The 9581-nt window shown below is 37.7% G+C and overlaps 1 long non-coding RNA gene across 1 annotated transcript; it reads right to left on the bottom strand.

Annotated features, from left to right (window-relative positions):
- Positions 1–367: 367 nt before the first annotated feature.
- Positions 368–7379, bottom strand: LOC113222309. The gene is made up of 2 exons (XR_003308332.1): positions 7149–7379; positions 368–1061 (listed from the first exon to the last, which is right to left on the bottom strand). It is a non-coding gene; the product is annotated as an uncharacterized LOC113222309 (long non-coding RNA).
- Positions 7380–9581: the final 2202 nt, after the last annotated feature.

Here is a 9581-nt window from a genome sequence, read left to right as displayed (position 1 = left end):
AAATGAATTAGGAATTCACCGCATTGCTAAGCCTTTCCCTGCATGGCGGTCAGCATCTGGGAATCGGGCTGCACTTTTCACATGTGATACAGATGTCCTGGTGGTTATGTCAACAAATCACAAATCTATCATCTCTCTTTTATATCCACTCATGCTTATTTACTGTGATTTTAGCTTTAGGCTGGTTGCAGTTCCCAAGAAGTTTACTAAAAGCAGCTTGTACTATGAGCTGACCACTCACCCACTGCTAGCTCAGGCTGGGGCCATTCTGTGATGCCAAGTGTTAAATTTCTGTGCTAGTCAGAACACAGCCCCTGTATCAGTCCGTTCTCATGCTGCTAATAAAGACATATCTAAGACTGGGTAGTTTATAAAGGAGAGAGGTTTAATTGACTTACAGTAAGAGTGAGTTTGGCTCACTCATGGCTGGGGAGGCATCACAATCATGGCAGAAGGTGAATAAGGAGCAAAGTCATGTCTTACATGCAGCAGGCAAGACAGAACTTGTGTAGGGAAACTCCCCTTTATAAAACCATCAGATCTCGTGAGACTTATTCACTGTCATGAGAATAGCATGGGAGAGACCTGCCTCCATGATTCAATTACCTCCCACTGGGTCCCTTCCACCACACATGGGAATTATGGGACTATAGTTCAAGGCGAGATTTGGGTGGGGACAGAGCCGAATCATATCAGCCCCATTTCTGCAGCATTGAAAATCCCATACTTTCTGTTGTCCTGAGTCTCCCATTACCTCCACCAACTTGGGTCTCCTCAAAATGTTCCATCAGCACCATCTATCCAAGAGTGTTACATGCTTCACTATCTTCTTATCAAGGATGTTCCCACGCCCTAGTCACTTCAGGCTCATAGTCATTTTAATTAAATGCTTCCATTCCAGGAATGACTGTACTTACTCCAGTGCTCTCCCAATATTTTATTCTCCTAAAATATCTTTAGTTGATTGGCTTTCACATACTGTCATGCAATAGTCGGGCATGATAAGCTTTTTCTTGAATTCGGTGGTTTGGCGTAATCGTTATCTAAGCACAGGTTTGCTTCTGAAAAGGGAGAAAGAGAGTTGATGCTATGAGATTGAAGGAAGCATCCTTTACCCTACAAGATTTCTCCTAATAGTCTAATGACACTTTCTTTTTTTATTTTATTTATTATTATTATACTTTAAGTTCTAGGGTACATGTGCACCTCGTGCAGGTTTGTTACATGTGTACATAAGTGCCATGTTGGTGTGCTGCCCCATTAACTCGTCGTTTACATTAGGTATTTCTCCTACTGCTATCCCTCCCCACTCCCCCAACCCCGTGACAGGCCCACTTTCTTAAAGAGCAGTCAATAAGCAGTAGAGGTGGGGATAATCATTTAGTGATTCCCACCATCTTAATCTAAGGGTTCTCTAAAATGGGAATCTCTCAACATTAGAAATACCTCTATAACAGCCAATCTCGGTGCACTGGAACTTAAACTTTTCCTTCCAAATGTTCAGAATGGCTCCATTGCTTTTAAAGCCAGTATCTTGTGAAGGAGATGTACATAAAGTAAATTCATATACTACCTTCTCTAGGCAGGTTTCCATTTGAAATATTATCTTCTTGTTGACCTGAGAAAGGGATTCATACCTTTCGGGTTCATTGACTTTTGTTTTGTTTTGTTTTAACCATCATCTTTAAATCTGATGATTAATGTTTTCATCAAGTTCAAACAATTCCTTCCAATGTAGCTCCATAAAACCATTCGGTACCATGGATTATGGACCCTCTAATCTGTTTAACACTCTATACAGCTGTTGGAATTGTCTGAAAAATTTGCCATATTGATAGAAATGAAACCTATATGTAGACAGTATCAAGTGGGAAGAAACACTGTATTTTAATAAATGCATGATGATGTTTCGTGAATATTTGCTACTTATGTATGTCAAAAGATTTTTTCGCACACATTTCGAAGAAGCTATGCAGTAAAAGATTACTACATTTAAGTTGGGTTATCAACAAAGATTAAACCCAAAGCAATTAAAAAGCCATTATATATACCATGTCTGCCCTCATTCATACATCATCAGAATGTTTCATAAGTAGCTAACCACCTCCATGCATTTTCAGGTTCAGAAAAGATTATAATAAACTTATAAGTCTCTTGTGTACATTAAAGCTGCATCCCTTCTCATGACCACAAAATTGAAGTATTATGTTTATAACAGATGCCACCTTAAGTAATTAATTTAAAGAAGTAAGCATATTGACATAATTGAAATGTTGAGCTGAACTATTATTTGCATGACCTGCTGTATTCACTAAAAACTAAAGATTCTGAACACACTAATTTTCACATGCACAGAGTCATAAGTCAGTCATCAGACTTAAGATGCAAACTGTCTATTTGAGTGACAAGCATTTAAACTTTGAGATGAGGGAAATAAAGGAGATCCAATTGACATATATTCAGATATCTTTCATTGTACTGAAATCAGGGTACCAGTTTTTAGGACATTTGCGAAACATCATTCCCTTGGACATTTATTTTACTTTGATAATTCATATCTTTAAAAATATTCCTTATAAGGAGGCCCAAGAATAACTTACTGCATGCATTTTCTGATTTCACTGTAGGTTTATTTAATAAAAATTACCAATTTCAGAATTCACATAGGAATATAAATAGCATTGTTTGGAGAGAAAACTAGCAAATAAATGGTCTCCAAACATCAAAGTTAAATTAAAAAAATATATTTTTAATCACTGTTCATGCAATTGGCTTCAGAGATAAGAGCCCAGGAAACAGTTGATATGGTAAAGAGCCAAGCAAAATACAGTGAAAGAAAAGTTACCTGATGGCTACTCAATAGCTCAGTCAAAATCTGGTCCTTAAACTTTGCATGGAGATAGTGGATTTCAAATTTTAGTTTCACAAAATTCCCCTGGTAAGACTCTTTAACATAGACACCATCATCTTTAGCAATCACCACTGGGAATATTGGCAATGCACATGTATCATGGACAATATTTTTGAAGACTATTTAGATGAAAGAGAGAGGGAGACAAAATGAAAGAGAAAGAGAGAGGGAGAGAGAGAGGAAGAGGGATTAACAGACAACCATATTTTAACATTTCAATAATACACTGCAATTAGGCCAGGCGTGGTGGCTCATGCCTGTAAACCCAGCACTTTGGGAGGCCAGGGTGGGTGAATCTCTTGAGCTCAGGAGTTCGAGACCAGTCTGGGAAACATGGAGAAACTCTATCTTTACTAAAAATGCAAAAAAGTTAGCCAGGTGTGGTGGCACACGCCTGTGGTCCCAACTACTCAGGAGGCTGGGATGGGAGGATTGCTTGAGCCTTGGAGGTAGAGATTGCAGTGAGCTGTCATCATGCCACTGCACCCCAGCCTGAGTGACAGAGACAGGCCCTGTCTCAAAAAACAAACAAACAAAACAAAAACATTACAATTAGACTTTAGACAAGTGCTTTTAAAAATGTATTTAACTGAAACTCTGATGGAGAGAAATGATGAACAGTTAACTGTTAATGGTGAGTTTTCTCAAACACAAAAGGCATGATGAATTGCATATAATACAGCATGTAAAAGGCATATTATGTATGCAAAAAAGTTTACCAAATTGAATGTTAAATAGAAAAGAGATGAGAATTTTTAAAAAGTGGTTTATTAAAATTGTGAGACCGTATATACTTCAATAAGCAAACACAGTTCAAAATAAATATTTTGTTAGCATTTCTTGAAAACATTGTCTTCATTTTGTTGGAGTATATTATGATAATTGATCATATTTGGAGGAAGAAGACATTCTTCCTACAATCAACTCATGATTTAACAGAGAGGCACTTCTCAGGGAAACAGCCATATGCTTCATCTAAATAATTTCTTTTTTTTTTTTTTTTTTTAGACAGGGTTTCGTTCTGTCACCCAGGCTGGACTGCAGTGGTGTGATCAAGCTCACGGCAGCCTTGATCTCCCGGGTTCAAGTGTTCCTTCTACCTCATCCTCCTAAGTAGCTGGGACTACATGCTACAAGTCACCATGCCCAGCTAATTGTTTTTTTTTTTTTTTTTGGTAGAGATAGGGTCTTGCTTATGTTGCCCAGGCTAGTCTCAAACTCCTGGGCTCAAGGGATCCTCCAGTCTCATCCTCTCAAAATACTGGGATTACACAGGATCCACTTCATTATTTTATTTCCTAACATTGCATCTCCTTCCTTATTTTCAAGCTCGATCTTGCATAACAGAAAGACAGTTAAAATTTTCCCAAAAGGTACCACTTGATAAATAAGAGATGAGTAGGTATCTAGGAAACTGAAAGAATGAGGGTGAGTAGAGAAAATACATTTTCATTTTACTTCATTCTGAAGTGATGTTGACACTTCTTCAGGGATCTACCCCTGAGTCTCTACCAATAGCCTCCTATCCTAAAGCAGTTTGCTGATTTCTAGATGACTAACACTTATTCAAAATGCATGTGAGAAATGGCCATTGAGAACTGAAAGATATCGTCACTTTTTTTTTCTGTGAAATCTGATACTTTCTTTTGAACATCAAGTCCATAAAACACACAAATTAAGTTAGTTCAGGAATACGAAGTTAGACCCTGGAAACCAATATCCTGCCGTTTTGCTGCCCCAGCACCCTGGCTTATAACAGTTTAATAAATGCCTTCCAGGGCTCACTTAATAATACTTTATTGAGTTTTAGAAAAAAAGATAGCCATCATTTTTGTCCACTCTGCATTAAACTGAAGAATATAGAAATAATAAAACATACAGTATTATAATGCCACCACATTTAACTTATCTTGCATGGAAAGGTCAGCTTCTAAGCACATTTGCTTGATTGAAATGAAATCTCTCTATATATATGGTTGATATTTCAGAAGTGACTATTAAAAAATACAATGAGTATCAGTTCTCAGATAAAGAAAATCTTGATCTTGATTCAACTGTGCTCTCGTATACAATAGATTTTATATATTGCAGTAATTCCTTAAACATCACTAGAGAACAGTCAGAAAATGCTTTTGAAAATATTTTTACTTTCGGAATTATGTCACTATATTGAAAAACATCAATATACTATTCCTTTCAGAAACAGAATTCACTCTTTCTTCTGCCATCTTGAAGAACAGAGTTTTCCGATAGAACTTTCTGCAATGATGAAAATATTGTGCATCTGAGCTTTGCAATAGAATAACCACAAGCCACACTTGGCTGTTAACAACTGATATGCAGCTATTGAAAATAAGGGACTGGATTTTTAATTTAACTTAAATTTATTAAATGTAATTGACCACATGTGGCTAGTGGCCACCATATTGGACACTGTAGATCTGTAGATCAAATCCTTGCAGTTGCATCAGCTCAACCGCAGAGTTTATTAGAAATGCAGATTCTATGTACTTCACCCCTGAACAATCCAGGCAGGGCTTGTATTTTAACAAAATCCCTAGATGATTCATATGCATGCTAAATTTTGAGAAGCACTCACCTAGAAATTGTAGGAAAAACAATTTATGTCAGCATTTATGTCAGAGAAGACCGTGTCCGTGTCAGCATTTATGTCAGAGAAGACCTATTCAAAAGGCAAGTTCCATGCCTACAATTCATACAACAACATGCAAATAAAATACTGTAAACATTCTTCAAAAACATGTCTATGGATTTCAAGGATTGTTGCAAGAATTATACGTATGTATTGGGTTTTTGCCAGAGTATACATGTATTGAACATTTTCTTTTGATCTTTTTGGTCATAACTTTGAAAGTCACTTATAGTCCTCTCAGGCACAAAACTTTTGGACAGAATGCGCTCTTTTATTATAAACTATTTGAAGAAATAATTTAAAGCTGCAATGAGACAATATAATTTTTCTTTGATGTGAGATATTAAATGACAATGTCTTGAGGGATTAAAGGATGTGTTATTACAGTTGTTCTAATTATTACAGTTATTGTGCTATTTTTTAACCTATTAATGTATGTTAAGTCTCAAATGATAAAGTTTAAAGCAAACTTAAGTTTTAATTGATGAAGTTACTGGCTCCAGCAGACACATTTATGAGTACTCTTTCAGTGAGTATGGAAAAAAATATCTACCCTTTGATCTCTGTGCTGAATGGGAAGGACTTAATGAGTTCAATAACCACTGAGCTCACATAACCTCCTTTAAACAAAAATGCAAATGCATAGAGGAAGCTAATTTCCAGTCTCAATGTGTAAAATAACTACTGTATGTTCTTCAGTACATACACTTTAATATATGCACACTGTTTGAATGCAGGTAGAAAAAGCTTTTCTTATGCTCTCTGAGTGAGAGGAAAATCATGGTCATAATTTACATAACTTCATGATAAAATATAGAAATTTGTTTTGCAAATCTGAGGAGCTAGGTCAGGAAAGTGAGACATCACATTGCTAACAAGGACAAGAAAATGGGTTTTGAGCATTGCCTTATCTAGTATGATATATTTTCTGAGATTTGGTCCTGTGGCTTATGCCTGTAATCCCAGCACTTTGGGAGGCTTAGGCGAGTGGATCACTTGAGGTCAGGAGTTCGAGACCAGCCTGGCCAACATGGTGAAACTCTGTCTCTACTAAAAACACAAAAATTATCCAGGCATGGTGGTGGGTGCCTGTAATCCCAGCTACTCAGGAAGCTGAGATAGGAGAATAGCTTGAACCCGGGAGGCGGAGGTTGCAATGAGCCGAGATCATGCCATCGCACTCCGGCCTGGGCTACAGAGCAAGACTCTGTCTCGAAAAAAAGAAAAAAAGAACATATTATACCTATGGAATCCACTCAACTCCCCGCAGGAAGGAAGGAAGGGTGTAGATTCATGTCCTCTCTAGCACACGAGCTACGCAGGGAGAAAACCACAGGGTTCTTCATGCCCTTTTCCCTCTTCCCAATTGATTCTGTGTCTTGACAGTTAGGGAGGAAGCAGGGAAAAGAAATCACAAGTGGAAAAAAGAAAAGTAGCCAGAGAGATAATGAATCAGAAAATGGACCTCAATGACAAAGATTCAACCATGGGACATAGAAATATCGGGAAAGACAAACAAATAATGACTGAATGAGATTCCTGGGACTGTGGATAGCTGGGAACAACAGACATGTATTCACTCACAGATCTGGAATCCAGAAGGTTGAATTTCAGGTGTTGGCAGGGACTTTTTCTGTGAATATGGGTTCTGAGAATCTGTTCCATGCCCTGTTCCTAGTTTTTGGGGTTTCCTGCAGTCTTTGGTGTTCCTTGGCTTACAGTTGCTTCTCTCCAATCTCTTCCTCTGTCCTCTTACGATATTCTCTCTGTGTGTCTGTCTTTTCACATGAGAGTCTCTTCTTTGTGTGTCTGTGTCTGCTTGTAACTGCCCAATGGGCTCACCTTGCCCGCTGCCTAGACAGAAGTGATTTCTCAAGACAGGGGAATTGCAATAAAGAGCAATTCACACAGAGCCGGCTGTGTGGGAGACAGTAGTTTTATTATTACTCAAATCAGTCTCCCTTAGCATTCGGGAATCAGGGTTTCTAAGAATAATTTGGTGGATGGGGAAAGGCCAGTATGTCAAGAGTGCTGACTGGTTGGGTAGGAGATAAAATCATAGGGAATTGAAACTGTCCTTTTGCACTGAGTCAGTTCCTGGGTGGGGACCGCAAGATCAGATGAGAGAGTTTATCGATGTGGGTGGTGCCAGCTGATTAATCCAGTGCAGGGTCTGCAAAATAATATTAAACACTGATCTTAGGAGCTCTTTAGGGAGGGTCAAAATCGTGTAGCCTCCAGCTACATCACTCCTACAATATAATTTCTAATCTTGTGGTTAATTTGTTAGTCCTACAAAGGCAGTCTAGTCCCCAGGCAAGGAGCTTTGTTTTGGGAAAGGGCTGTTATCATCTTTGTTTTAAACTATAAACTATATAAACTAAATTCCTCCCAAAGTTCGTTCAGCCTACGCCCAGGAGTCAACAAGGACAGTCTGGAGGTTAGAAGCAAGATGGAGTTGGTTAGGTCAGATGTCTGTCACTGTCTCGGTTACAATTTTGCAATGTCGGTTTCATCTTCTCTTGTTATAAAGATGCCTGTCATGCTGGATTAAGGCTGCACTTCACTCCAGCATGACCTCCTCTTAACTTGCATCTTAATTACCTCTTTAAAGAGAGACCCTATTTCCAAATAAAGTCAAAGCCACAGTTGCCAAGATGGAGGATGTCAACATAAATTTTTGGATGACACAATTCAATTCACAACATAGACAATAATTTTTAAAAGCTGTAGCAATAGCAAGAAAGAGAGAAACACGAAGACACTAAGACTTGAGATATTTATACTTAGCAAAAATGTAGAAAGTTATACCCTCATTGGAAGGATGGCAGGAAAAACTCAGAAATCTAATGCAAACAACATCAAACAAGCAAAATGGAACACCATCCTCTCTTTCGATGGTAAAATGTCTTTGTGAAGTTATCTTTTAAATTTTTCTACTAGAATATTTAAAATTGCATTGGTTTCTCTTCATCATACTTCTTTTCTTTTTTGTCTCTCCCTTGTTATACAGAGTTAATTTGAGATCTAGAATTCTCCAAACAGAACACAGGCACCTACTATGCCATTTGTGTTAGTCTCCTAAGCCCAAAACTGTAATTTTGTGCATTTGGTATTGAATAGACAGAAACAAGTTTCTGCAGGGATCTAAATAGCTTATCAATTTAGTTCAAGAATAATATTTATACCTTTTGAGAAGTTAAAAGGACTATGTTCAATACAGCAGAAATTTTAATTTTACCCTTCAGCACTTATGAGAATGGCATGTTTAGAATTCAGCCCTGTAGAAAACACGCAACCCTTTAGTACTCAACTAAGATTAGGGTGCACATTTGTTCTATTAAAGAATGTGAAAAGCTGTAAAGGAAGAAAGAAGTTAGAGACTTGAATTTCTCTTTCAAGATCTGAGAAAATATGCAAAAGGCATATACCCATAAATCTTGATCAGAAACAAGGCCAGACAGCACAAACATAAAGCAAATCTGAAGAGAGCTCATGACGTTGAGAAGGTTTCTCTCTGCTTCTAAAAAATTCAAATTCAAGAAGCTAGATGTTTTTCTTCATGCGTTGGAGGAATGTTTTTGTTTGCTTGTTTGTTTTAATAGCACAATTCTCATAATGAAAATTTGACTACTGCAACAACAGAGGGTCATCAAGCATCCCTTCACTGTCCTACCCTGTGATACAATTCCAGCCCTTAGGACAGTCCACTATTCTTCCGTATCTAACGTTTTTAAGCGTTCTGATTCAGTAACCCCTCCAGCACCAACACAAACGATAACCTTTGAAGGGTGAGCCAGTTCTGATAAAATAAAAAGACATGCCCTATTCTTAAACCCTCATCTGTATCTCCGTGATAACTTCTGAATTTGTGGACTTTTTCAGTAAGATACATTCTGTGTACAGTTCTGGGATAAAGACAAGAAGATGCAGCAGAGGGAGAAGGAAAATGCTGTACAACTGATAAAGTAAGTCTTCCTGTAGAAATTGAAGTTGGATTTGATATGAAATAAAGGA

The sequence above is a fragment of the Piliocolobus tephrosceles genome, chromosome Y (assembly GCF_002776525.5).
Source record: "Piliocolobus tephrosceles isolate RC106 chromosome Y, ASM277652v3, whole genome shotgun sequence".
Lineage (NCBI taxonomy): Eukaryota > Metazoa > Chordata > Mammalia > Primates > Cercopithecidae > Piliocolobus > Piliocolobus tephrosceles.
This window is presented reverse-complemented; position numbering and strand designations above follow the sequence as displayed.